Here is a 14,679-nt window from a genome sequence, read left to right on the forward strand (position 1 = left end):
TTCGGTTGCGCGTTATCTTTCAGTTCCAAATGCGCAGCATAGTTCTTAGCGCAACCAAGGCCCGGTGCAAAAATGTCTGCAAATTCTTCACAAAGACTAGAAACGCTGGCGGAAGGCACAGTCTGATTCACTGATAGGACCTGATTTACTATAGACAAATTAAACAATTGAAACAAATCTAAACCAAACAAGTTCACGGCACTAGAGGAACGAAGAACATAAAATGACACAAGTTTTGTCTGTCCCTTGTATGTTGCAAGAAGGCTGCACTGTCCTAACACAGGTATATGCTGTCCTGAGTAACTAGTTAACGTAACATTGGCGGCACGCAATGGCGGGGCGCCCAGTTGTTTGTACGTGTCGTGATTGAGCAATGAAACAGCAGCTCCGGTATCGAGCTGGAATGGGATCACTTTTCCTGCAAAGTCTAAGTCCACAAAAAGTTTATTGTCTTGTTGACGACAAGAGCGACTGTCTCGTGCAATTTGAACGGAGACAGGTACAGAAGCACTTGCGACTTTACGGGATTTCCGGCGACGTCGACGCACACTTTGGGTGGGACGAACACAGTCACTGTTAGCTAAAGTGTCACTGGACGGGTGGGCATGAACTACATGAATGTCCATGGGCGAAAGTCCACGAGCCTGATTGTCCTGGGTTCGATTCCGGCGCGAAGCAAAAGGCCTGGAAGTATTGCGAGTGTCTGATCTAAGCTTTTTCTGGCAAACACTTTGTACATGTCCTTTCTTTTGACAGTAAAAGCAAATAGCTTGGCGTGACGGGCAATTTTCACGCGAATGTCTAGTTGCACACCGCGGGCAAGATTTCACTGCATTTGCTTGCTTACGCGGCGCACGTGGTTGCAAGCTAGGCGGCCGCAGCGAAGTCGGGCGCGAGGGCCGCTTAGCGTCCCGTGCAGCGGGCCGGGCGGGCCGATTAACGTGACACACTGCTGGCGAAGTTTCAAATGATTCCTGAGCAAAGTCAAGCGTGTCTTGCCTGTCCAATATGTCTATCACTTGTTGCAGGGAGGGATTAACGAGTTTCAAAATCTGTTCCCGTATGCGAACATCAGAAACGTTCTGTGCAATTGCATCACGCACCATAGTATCTGAATATGGGAGGCCACATTCACAGGCAAACGCGCAGTCTCTAGTAAGTCCTTGCAAAGTTGCTACCCACTCCCTATTAGTCTGACCGGCCGTACGTTTTGTACGAAAAAACGTATACCGTTTTGCAACAACATTAACTGTTTCTTTGAAATAGGCATCTAAAGCCGACAAAATTTCCTCGTAGGTCAGAGTTGCTACGTCGCGTCGGGGAAACAATTTCACTATCACACGGTAGGTAGACACACCGACACAAGAAAGCAAAAACGGCTGCCGCTCTTTACCTTGAATTCCATAAGCTGTGAGGTGGAACCGGAACTGGCTGGCCCACTCAGTCCAGCTCTCGGTTGTGGCCTCAAAGGGCCTAAATGGCGGTGCGACAGCGTTGTGTGGCTGCGGTAGCGAAGAAGCGGCTGCCGCCGCATCGGTTTGCAGCGCACGTTGACCCTGGACGAGCTGTCCAAGGGCTTCCAATAACGCCTGCGTCTGCTGATTCTGCAAGCGAAAAAAGTCGGACAGTACATCTGGAGAATGCGGCGAAGCCATGACACAAGCAAAGTAGAGCAAGTAGAACACAAAGACTGCAACGTGGGCGCGGCACCACTCCTCGGCGCCAAAATATTGTTGTGTCGATTCCCTAAGGTCTCGACACAATGAGTGGCTAGGTGCACGCGAAACTAACGCAGACGGGCGTAAATTCTGAAACAGGAGACTGGATGAAAAACTATAAAGAAAAGAAGAGAGATTGTCATCTACTTAACTTTTAATGATGTTCTTCTTGTTGAAATACATCTCTTGCATAGTAGTAAGCAATTAGCAATGATACACATGGCGCCTTGCTAGGTAGAACGATGGACTAGCTGAAGGCTATTTAATCTGTCTCTCGGCAAATGAGAGGAAGACGTGATACGTCTTGTCGCAAGCTATGTCGTCCGTACAACTGGGGCGAGGTCAAGTCCGTGTCTTGTGACCTGCCCTGTGGTGGCGCTACGTTTGCGAATACACAGTGGCGACACGCGGGTCCGACATGTACTACAGGACCGCGGCCGATTTAAGTTACCACCTAGCAAGTGTGGTGTCTAGCGGTGACACCACACTTCCAAAGATGTATAGCAGTCACATCTAAAATTATATCTCCTGTGTTTGAAGAAAACCACAGACATAGCATGTGGTTAAAACTATAACAGAGTTGAAAAAAAAAAAAGAACTCAGAGGTTGTGAGGTAAAAATTCATTTATTTCTCATCCAACTAATTTTACATTTCCATAAGCAGACACAGCAACACTACATTCATACATCTTCTTGAGTTGCTGGAGAGAAGGACACCTGTAGAATTCCAGGTCTTGAACAGCAGCAAACTTAAAGATTTGACGTATCCATGAGATCTTCTCCTTCCCCTTCATGTAGATGATGTATCCATGTGGTCGAACAATTTAAGCGCCATTGCCATATCTTTATAGGGTATGCCAGGATCAACCCAGTGAATTCCATGGTAGAAATGTGTTAACCACTTTGCACTCTTCCATGGCTTAGCGCACCTCACATGCTTGAAAGACCTCAGTGATGCTATGTTAGCTGAGAATGTCTCTATCATTCCCGCATCTTGTGTGTACGCTATGAATGTAACATCTTTAAATATGAACTGTCTACGCTCACAATCATAGAAACCCCAAGCGTCCACAATGATGTTCACACCTTGAGACACCATTGTGAAATGCTCTAGGTGCCGCACCTGTTCATTTATATAGCTCATTGGACGACACCGGTGAGCAAGCAGTAGTCGATCACATGGTCATGTAGAACTAGAGCATATGCGGCAGTGTGCTCTGGGAAATTTGTCGAAGATTCAAATTCAATTCGCGCATCTATAGGTCCAGACTTAATTATCTCTTTCTGTTTTGAGCAGTCTGTTATGATAATCGGTGACAGCTCCTTAAACCTCTGTTGGCTGAGTAGACATCCTCCTCTTTCCTCTTCATCACTTTCATAGTAAGAGGCACGAAACCTAGTATACATGTTGTTTGCTAGACTGTGTAGATTTTCATTCCACTGCAGGTGTAAATTGTCATATGGGTAGAGTTCTGAATTCAGGTAGACTTTGGCATTAGTTAACTTGCAGATGCCGAACATGGTGGAATCATTTGCTATATTCCCGCCAGCCGCTGTGACCGAGCGGTTCTAGGCGCTTCAGTCCGGAACCGCGCTGCTGCTACGGTTGCAGGTTCGAACCCTGCATCAGGCATGGATGTGTGTAATGTACTTAGGTTAGTTAGGTTTAAGTAATTATAAGTTTAAAGGATTAATGACCTCAGATGTTATGTCCCATAATGCTTAGAGCCATTTGAAACATTTTGCTATATTCCCTCTTCTATCATTCTGTAACACAAGTATGATGAATCTAGGTGTACCTAGTTGCGAAGAGGTTTTAATAGCCCATTTTTGTCTGCTCGCAGTCGGTAACACTGGGTACTCGAAAACCTACCACGAGCGAAATGTCAGTGATGGAAATGTACCGGAATTCAGGACTTTTCAGAGCTTCAAACACTCCTCGTCTGATACACTGATGACATTTCCCGTATTATCTTGCTGATTGTGATCACATTATCCCCTTGAGCTCCTTGAGTGCACTACGTACCAGACTGAGTTCCTGTTTAGTGTTCATAATAATCTGTTTCATGTCCTCAAAGAATCCCATAAGCATTTTTAGAGGTATGCGTGCAGTAAACCGCTTGTACTCTGCAACTATTCTATCCTCTTGATTGTCTATGAACCATCCTGCATTTTCTAAACTATGCAAATCTGCGAGTGATGCACAGACATATGTTTTGAGGGTTGATGTTATTGCCGACATTCCGTGTACGATCGATCTCAGACCCACTGAGTTCATAAAGTATCTCTTGGAACAGGAATGCTAAAGCATTGTACGTAAGCTTAGATCCCACTGTATCGCTGCCGTCGGTTTTCTTGAATGACCCTTCTATATATATGAAAATCTTGCGTGGAAGCGTGAGTGCATCTTGCTGCTGGATGACAATCCTAATTTCATTGTATTTTTTAAATGTGGTTGACGCGTAAGGTTTATGCGACAAGTATTCCTGATGTATAATTCTCTCATCGTACACTACTGGACTGGTTATATTGAGTGAGGACATCATTGCGACGTTTCAAGCCAACTGATTTAAGAAACTCATTGTTTGCACGTGTTATCACATTGCGGTTCGGCAGCGAAGTGACGTGCTGTGGATTGCGTACACTGGTTTTATACCGTAGGCCCATTTTGTCGTAGATATAATCGTATAATGATTTCCTCATCACAAAAGTCGACAAGCTGATTGTTCTAGTCCACAATACACAGCTCCAAATAGTCCAATGTCTGAGCTGTCACTGGAAGGTATATTGCATTGACAGGAGTCTCAACAATCTTATACCCCGTTGCAACTGAGGAGAAGAAGCCGTTGAGATAGGAGTTCGTTGCAATGTTACACTCGACTGGGTTTGTGCTGATGGACAGGATGTCCATAGTCTGATCTGACTTGTAAAATTTACTAGAATCCTTATTAAAAACCTGCTCTTTCGCGAAAGCCAGTATTTAAGGGTATTGATGTTTGCACATAGCTCAGCCCCTTTTCCAGACTATTCTAAGACTTCGTTTAAATCGTCTATGTCGTATGCACACTGTTTTATTTTCACAATTTCTTTTTCACCATTAATATCCAGATGCAGTTTGTTGTTAGTCTCGGTGATATTTGGGATGCTGTTGTACGTCTCCAGTCCAATCAATGTAATACTCCATTCACCAATGCTCAAATCAATAGACGCGCAGGATTAGCCAAGCGGTCCAAGGCGCCGCAGTCGTGGACTGTGCGGCTGGTCCGGCGGAAGTTCGAGTCCTCCCTCTGGCATGGGTGTGTGTGTTTGTCCTTAGGATAATTTAAGTTAAGTAGTGTGTAAGCTTAGGGACTGATGACCTTAGCAGTTAAGTCGCGTAAGATTCCACACACATTTGAACATTTTCAAATCAATAGGCAGGAAGACGATTGTTCTTTTAACGTCAAAGTGTACCACATTGCATCTGAACCTCAACTGATGAAGGAATGTTTAAAGCTCCTCCTAATATAGTCTGCTTCTTCTTCTTTGTAAACATCAGGGGAAACATGATGCATAGATGTCCGCATAGGTGGGTATTAAAGTCCTGATAGCGCCGAAAATTGTAGAACACACGTCTTCTGTGAGTGACGCATCGTTTTAATTCTTCTGGCCGTTGCAGGTCACCAAATGAGTCAAAATAGTAGACGATATCCGCATTGTTCATATCATATGACACCCAGTGGGTGCTGGTGCCTCCAGCAACATCTGAATTCACAATACCACATTCACTAGTATTCCACATAGTCTTCGGTAATGTATCCCGCATACACATACCACAGAATCTTGGAATGTTGAATTTGTTTCTAACTAACTTAAGAAGACCAATATTTGTAAATGGTCGAGCCAGTTGGACCGCTAAAGGGCTTTTTTATTTTTGAATAGACCAAGTCATTTCCTGTACAGCTTCAAGTATAGTCCTTTTCCGAGGGCTGCGGCTTCCATCATGCGGTCATGTCGTCTTGCCTCTTCTAACTGCGCTTGGGAGTTTCGCGCGTCCTTAATCTTTTGAGCAATGGCTGCAGCACTATCAGCGAGGGACCCTACCGCCGAGAGCGCGGAAAGGGCTGGTATGACAAATGGAAGAAAACCGAGAGATGTCTTGGGTATTGGTAGAGCTCGAGGTGCTTTAACCGATCCTCTTCTTCTTCTCACACCTTTCTGCTTCAGAGCGTTTTACGTTGCATACATCGCTTTCTAACACTTGGTTTAAGAATCATGATAGAAGGTTGTATACATGGAAGAACCCTGGAGATACTAAAAGATATCAGATAGATTATATAATGGTAAGACAGAGATTTAGGAACCAGGTTTTAAATTGTAAGACATTTCCAGGGCCAGATGTGGTCTCTGACCACAATCTATTGTTTATGACTTGTAGATTAAAACTGAAGAAACTGCAAAAAGGTGGGAATTTAAGGAGATGCGACCTGGATAAACTGAAAGAACCAGAGGTTGTACAGAGTTTCAGGGAGAGCATAAGGGAACAACTGACAGGAATGGGGGAAAGAAATACAGTAGAAGAAGAATGGGTAGCTTTGAGGGATGAAGTAGTGAAGACAGCAGAGGATCAAGTAGGTAATAAGACGAGGGCTAGTAGAAATCCTTGGGTAACAGAAGAAATATTGAATTTAATTGATGAAAGGAGAAAATATAAAAATGCAGTAAATGAAGCAGGCAAAAAGGAATACAAACGTCTCAAAAATGAGATCGACAGGAAGTGCAAAATGGCTATCAAAAATGAGATCGACAGGAAGTGCAAAATGGCTAAGCAGGGATGGCTAGAGGACAAATGTAAGGATGTAGAGGCTTATCTCACTAGGGGTAAGATAGATACTGCCTACAGGAAAATTAAAGAGACCTTTGGTGATAAGAGAACCACTTGTATGAACATCAAGAGCTCAGATGGAAACCCAGTTCTAAGCAAAGAAGGGAAAGCAGAAAGGTGGAAGGAGTATATAGAGGGTCTATACAAGGTCGATGTACTTGAGGACAATATTATGGAAATGGAAGAGGATGTGGATTAAGATGAAATGGGAGATACGATACTGCGTGAAGAGTTTGACAGAGCACTGAAAGACCTGAGTCGAAACAAGGCCCCCGGAGTAGACAACATTCCATTGGAACTACTGACGGATTTGGGAGAGCCAGTCCTGACAAAACTGTACCATCTGGTGAGCAAAATGTATGAAACAGGCGAAATACCCTCAGACTTCAAGAAGAATATAATAATTCCAATCCCAAAGAAAGCAGGTGTTGACAGATGTGAGAATTACCGAACAATCAGTTTAATAAGCCACAGCTGCAAAATACTAACACGAATTCTTTACAGACGAATGGAAAAGCTAGTAGAAGCCGACCTCGGGGAAGATCAGTTTGGATTCCGTAGAAATACTGGTACACGTGAGGCAATACTGACCTTACGACTTATCTTAGAAGAAAGATTAAGGAAAGGCAAACCTACGTTTCTAGCATTTGTAGACTTAGAGAAAGCTTTTGACAATGTTGACTGGAATACTCTCTTTCAAATTCTAAAGGTGGCAGGGGTAAAATACAGGGAGCGAAAGGCTATTTGCAATTTGTACAGAAACCAGATGGCAGTTATAAGAGTCGAGGGACATGAAAGGGAAGCAGTGGTTGGGAAGGGAGTAAGACAGGGTTGTAGCCTCTCCCCGATGTTATTCAATCTGTATATTGAGCAAGCAGTAAAGGAAACAAAATAAAAATTCGGAGTAGCTATTAAAATCCATGGAGAAGAAATAAAAACTTTGAGGTTCGCCGATGACATTGTAATTCTGTCAGAGACAGCAAAGGAGTTGGAAGAGCAGTTGAACTGAATGGATGGTGTCTTGAAGGGAGGATATAAGATGAACATCAACAAAAGCAAAACGAGGATAATGGAATGTAGTCGAATTAAGTCGGGTGATGTTGAGGGTATTAGATTAGGAAATGAGACACTTAAAGTAGTAAAGGAGTTTTGCTATTTGGGGAGCAAAATAACTGATGATGGTCGAAGTAGAGAGGATATAAAATGTAGACTCGCAATGGCAAGGAAAGCGTTTATGAAGAAGAGAAATTTGTTAACATCGAGTATAGATTTAAGTGTCAGGAAGTCGTTTCTGAAAGTATTTGTATGGAGTGTAGCCATGTATGGATGTGAAACATGGACGGTAAATAGTTTGGACGAGAAGAGAATAGAAGCTTTCGAAATGTGGTGCTGCAGAATAATGCTGAAGATTAGATGGGTAGATCACATAACTAATGAGGAGGTACTGAGTAGGATTGGGGAGAAGAGGAGTTTGTGGCACAACTTGACCAGAAGAAGGGATCGGTTGGTAGGGCATGTTCTGAGGCATCAAGGGATCACCAATTTAGTAGTGGAGGGCAGCGTGGAGGGTAAAAATCGTAGGGGGAGACCAAGAGATGAATACACTAAGCAGATTCAGAAGGATGTAGGTTGCAGTAGGTACTGGGAGATGAAGAAGCTTGCACAGGATAGAGTAGCATGGAGAGCTGCATCAAACCAGTCTCAGGACTGAAGACCACAACAACAAAAACATCGCTTTCAGGACACAGTTCTTCAAACCACTCTGCTTCCCCCCTTGTCCTTCTTGTTTAGTGTACAACGAGCAGCATTCATAACTCGGTTGATATTCATTACTTCTAAGCCCAACTTAATTTTTCCATGTGTGGTTTTATCAGCTGCAAATGCTGCGATGCGTTGGCCTATACCAATATTCTTTCTTCTCCGTATCGCCTTAGCCTTATCAGCTAAAATCCTATCTACAGGTCTCAACAAGATGCCAGCTGAGGTTGCTACAGGTCCGGATGCTGCAGAGATCAGAATGCTGGCGCTCGATCCTGTGGGTTTGGACGCATCGAGGGCGAGTGCTGAACAAAGATGAGGAAGCATTACATATGGACCAAGACGGGAAAACAATCAATAATAATAATAATAATAATAATAATAATAATAATGCTAACCACAGATGTTGTGGATTGGCAGTATGTTCTGGCAGTATGTTCTGGCGGTATGTTCTGCCAGTCGTAAAAGGCGACGAAAAGAACAAACCACTAATAGGGCTAACCCCCCTTTTAGTGTGATTAGTTGGTTCAGGACAGAACTAAAGAAGCCTCGGACAAGCGCCGTCATGGTCGGGGACGACGCTTGAACCCTATGCCCGCCCACAATGGTAACGACACTGCTAGCCAACTGGAAAATGATTCAAATCCCTGCAACCACCCTAGAAGGAAAACAAAGACAGAGGATGAGATGGTCAGATGAAGTTAATCGACACCTCATGGTCTGTTATTACCAAGCAACAAATCTAGGAACCAACACAACTGGATACAGATCACAAGTATACACAACATTTATCACCAGATACCCAGAATTAAAATTTTTAACAGAACAACGACTAGCTGATCAGATCCGTGTAATAATCAAAAATAACAGGATACCCCAGTCAGAATTAGAAAACATCAAACAACAAGTTCAACAAATACTGGAACAAAATAATGTGCAATCAGAAGAAGAAGAAAATACAGTAATGGACTCAAACATCCCAGAGCAAACAAAGAAAGAACAACACGCATCAATTAAACAGTCAGAGGAAAACGAAATCTTAAGACAGCCACCAGAACAAGCACAAATAGAACACGAAGTGACACACATGTTAGATATAGACGAAATATTTCAGCTGACATAGAATACAAAGACACAAATACAGACATTAGACCATTCTCGCATAGACCGCCAAATAACCCACAAGTCGAAACAACAATAAAAACTATCAACACAATCATACACAACAAAATAAATGAAAACACAACTATGGAAGAGTTACAACTACTGGTTTATATAGGAGCACTCACTACACTAAATATACACACTATGCAGAGATTAGAACCAACCAACACACAGAAGAAACCCACAAAACCAGCATGGCAACACAGGCTACAGATCAGTATAGAAAAACTGAGAAAAGACATCGGACAGCTAACACAATTTATAAGAAATGAAATGTCAGAAAAAAAACGAGAAAGGTTAGGTAAAATCTCACAACAAGAAGTGATAGAGCAATCAGATGAAAAGAAGCAGAAATTACAAGCATTGGCCAAACGACTTAGAAGATACAAAAAAAAAGTGAAAATAGAAGGAAACAAAACCAAACATTCAACACAAACCAAAAGAAATTTTACCAGACAACAGATAACACACACATTAAAATAGACAATCCACCAAACATAACAGACATGGAACACTTCTGGAGCAACATATGGTCAAACCCGGTACAACATAACAGGCATGCACGGTGGATACAAGCAGAAACAGATACGTACAAGATGATACCACAAATGCCTGAAGTGATAATTTTGCAACATGAAGTCACCCAAGCAATTAATTCTACTCACAATTGGAAAGCCCCTGGAAAAGATAAAATAGCAAATTTCTGGCTAAAGAAATTCGCCTCAACACATTCACATCTAACTAAATTATTTAACAGTTACATTGCAGACCCATACACATTCCCTGATACACTCACACAGGGAATAACTTATCTGAAACCTAAAGATCGCGCAGACACAGCAAACCCAGCTAAATATCGCCCCATAACATGCCTACCAACAATATACAAAATATTAACTTCAGTCATTACACACGAATTAATGACACATACGACACAGAACAAAATTATAAATGAAGAACAAAAAGGCTGTTGCAAAGGAGCACGAGGATGTAAAGAGCAACTGATAATAGATGCAGAGGTGACATATCAAGCTAAAACTAAACAAAGGTCGCTACACTACGCATACATTGATTACCAAAAAGCTTTTGATAGTGTACCCCAGTCATGGTTACTACAAATATTGGAAATATACAAAGTAGATCCTAAATTGATACAGTTCCTAAACATAGTAATGAAAAATTGGAAATCCACACTTAATATCCAAACAAATTCAAATAATATCACATCACAGCCAATACAGATTAAGCGTGGAATATACCAAGGAGACTCATTAAGTCCTTTCTGGTTCTGCCTTGCTCTGAGCCCACTATCCAACATGCAAAATAATACAAATTATGGATACAATATTACTGGAACATACCCACACAACATCACACATCTGCTATACATGGATGATCTAAAACTACTGGCAGCAACAAATCAACAACTCGACCAATTACTAAAGATAACAGAAGTATTCAGCAATGATATAAATATGGCTTTTGGAACAGACAAATGTAAGAAAAATAGCATAGTCAAGGGAAAACACACAAAACAAGAAGATTACGTATTGGATAACCACAGCGACTGCATAGAAGCGATGGAAAAAATAGATGCCTATAAATATCTAGGATACAGACAAAAAATAGGAATAGATAATACAAATATTAAAGAAGAACTAAAAGAAAAATATAGACAAAGACTAACAAAAATACTGAAAACAGAATTGACAGCAAGAAACAAGACAAAAGCTATAAATACTTATGCTATACCAATATTGACCTACTCATTTGGAGTAGTGAAATGGAGTAACACAGACCTAGAAGCACTCAATACGCTTACACGATCACAATGCCACAAATATAGAATACATCACATACATTCAGCAACTGAAAGATTCACATTAAGCAGAAAGGAAGGAGGAAGGGGATTTATCGACATAAAAAACCTACATTATGGACAGGTAGACAATTTAAGAAAATTCTTTATAGAACGAGCAGAAACTAGCAAAATACACAAAGCAATCACTCATATAAATACATCGGCTACACCACTGCAATTTCATAACCACTTCTACAACCCTTTAGATCACATAACATCAACAGATACGAAGAAAGTAAATTGGAAAAAGAAAACACTACATGGCAAGCACCCGTATCATCTAACACAGCCACACATCGATCAAGACGCATCCAACACATGGCTAAGAAAAGGCAATATATACAGTGAGACGGAAGGATTCATGATTGCAATACAGGATCTAACAATAAACACCAGATATTACAGCAAGCATATTATTAAAGATCCCAATACCACAACAGATAAATGCAGACTTTGCAAACAACAAATAGAAACAGTAGATCACATCACAAGTGGATGTACAATACTAGCAAATACAGAATACCCCAGAAGACATGACAATGTAGCAAAAATAATACATCAACAGCTTGCCTTACAACATAAACTTATAAAACAACATGTTCCCACATACAAGTATGCACCACAAAATGTACTGGAGAACGATGAATACAAATTATACTGGAACAGAACCATTATAACAGATAAAACAACACCACATAACAAACCTGACATCATACTCACCAATAAAAAGAAGAAATTAACACAACTAATCGAAATATCCATACCCAATACAACAAATATACAAAAGAAAACAGGAGAAAAAATTGAAAAATACATCCAACTGGCTGAGGAAGCCAAGGACATGTGGCATCAGGATAAAGTTGACATTATACCAATTATACTATCAACTACAGGAGTCATACCACACAATATCCACCAGTACATCAATGCAATACAGCTACATCCAAACTTATATATACAACTACTGAAATCTGTAATTATTGACACTTGTTCAATTACCCGAAAGTTCCTAAATGCAATGTAACATATACCGTACAGTTAAAAGGAAGTCACGCTTGATCAAGGTCCGCGTCACCTTCCATTTTTAACCAGACATAACGTCTGAGACAAGAAAGAAATAATAATAATGCTAACCACAGATGTTGTGGATTGGCAGGAGAGCCAACCCACGAATTTTAGAGGAAGCCGAAAGGCACGTGTTTAAGCTCACGCAGGCTGGCGTGAGGTCTGGAACAGGACAAGGAATTTAGACTTCAGAAAAAAGGAGGTAACTGGTGGAATACTTAACTTTAATCAAAATAAATAAAATGGTTCAAATGGCTCTGAGCACTATGGGACTCAACTGCTCTGGTCATAAGTCCCCTAGAACTTAGAACTACTTAAACCTAACTAACCTAAGGACAGCACACAACACCCAGCCATCACGAGGCAGAGAAAATCCCTGACCCCGCCGGGAATCGAACCCGGGAACCCGGGCGTGGGAAGCGAGAACGCTACCGCACGACCACGAGATGCGGGCTAACTTTAATCCATTAATGTTGAACGTAGCTCGTGTCTCTACATTATTTACAATATCAATAGCAACTGATAATGGCGCCCTGCTAGGTCGCAGCAAATGACGCAGCTGAAGGCCATGCTAACTATCGTCTCGGCAAATGACAGCGTATTTTGTCAGTGAACCATCGCTAACAAAGTCGATTGTACACCTGGGGCGAGTGCTAGGAAGTCTCTCTCGACCTGCCGTGTGGCGGCGCTCGGTCTGCAATCTCTGATAGTGGCGACACGCGGGTCCGACGTATACTAACGGACCGCGGCCGATTTAAAGGCTACCACCTAGCAAGTGTGGTGTCTGGCGGTGACACCACAACAGACAAAGATGTGATAGGAGGTATTTACTTTTCCGTTTCTCCCTGTTCTGCATGGCTGTGTTGGATTGCCACTGCTCTTGAAGCTTCGTGGTTCTTCTTCTCCTGCTGCTGCTGCTGCTGCTGCTGGCTGACTAAGCGAGACTGAGGTCCCAGACCTGCTGAGCCTGCCCTGTAAGGCTACCAGATACCGCCATCCTACTGGCTAAAGTCTGACACGTGAATGGATTAAGGGTTCCTATTGGCTCCTGCCATATTTCCCCCAGACCACCATCTTGGATTACAGCACAGGAGGGACGACAGCGCCCTCTGGTGGCGGTACTGTGTAGTAGGTCAATTGGACTCCAGACATCATGATGAGCACACTGGATGCTGTTTAAAATGTTTAAATAAAGACTGCCTGCTAAATAAAGACTTACATCCATCCTATCCAGCAGCCCAGCACAGGCTCAGTCCTTTTTCCGCCAATTCCAAGAAGAGGTGGCGGTCGGATGACTTATGTTAGTGGAGGTGTGAGTAGGCTGTTTAGGTTTTTATATTGGTAACGTCACGTAGCGCTCTGTATGAAAATCACTGGCTGTGCTGTGTGCAGCCTGTGGCTGGTTTGCATTGTTGTTTGCTATTGTCTTGTTGGGCAACTGGATGTTAACAGTGTGTAGCGTTGCGCAGTTGGAGGTGAGCCGCCAGCAGTGGTGGATGTGGGGAGAGAGATGGCGGAATTTTGAGAGCGGACGATCTGGACGTGTGTCCATCAGAAAAAGTAAATTTGTAATATTGTATATCTTGGAATGATATATATATATATATATATATATATATATATATATATATATATATAAAATGACTTTTGAACACTATTAAGGTAAATACATTGTTTGTTCTCGATCAAAATCTTTCATTTGCTAACTATGCCTATCAGTAGTTAGTGCCTTCAGTAGTTTGAATCTTTAATTTAGCTGGCAGTTGTAGCGCTCGCTGTATTGCAGTAGTTTGAGTAACGAAGATTTTGTGAGGTAAGTGATTCATGAAAGGTATAGGTTATTGTTAGTCAGGGCCATTCTTTTGTAGAGAATATTGAAAGTCAGATATCGTTGCGCTAGAAGTACTGTGTGTCAGTTTAAGCACAGTCATGTATAATTTTTCTAAGGGGACGTTTCAGAGGTAGCCCAAGTGCCTTTTTTCCAACAAAATTTGAACTTTTTGCCATTTTCTGGGGGAGGGGGGGGGGAGGGAGGACTTAGGTTAGTGCAGGTAGCTCAATTGACCTATCTTGCTGCCAAAATTTGAACTTCCTGCCACGATGTCATTGCGACGTTGCCGTATCTATCGCCGTCATCTTCGATCCGTCATCTTGAATAAATATGGCAACAATGCAGATTGGGGTGATGTCTTCGTTGTTCGAATACTTTTATTCACTCTTAAATACCTGAAACGGAACTGCGGAAAAAG

This window comes from Schistocerca nitens, chromosome 3 (genome assembly GCF_023898315.1).
Source record: "Schistocerca nitens isolate TAMUIC-IGC-003100 chromosome 3, iqSchNite1.1, whole genome shotgun sequence".
Classification (NCBI taxonomy): Eukaryota; Metazoa; Arthropoda; class Insecta; order Orthoptera; family Acrididae; genus Schistocerca; species Schistocerca nitens.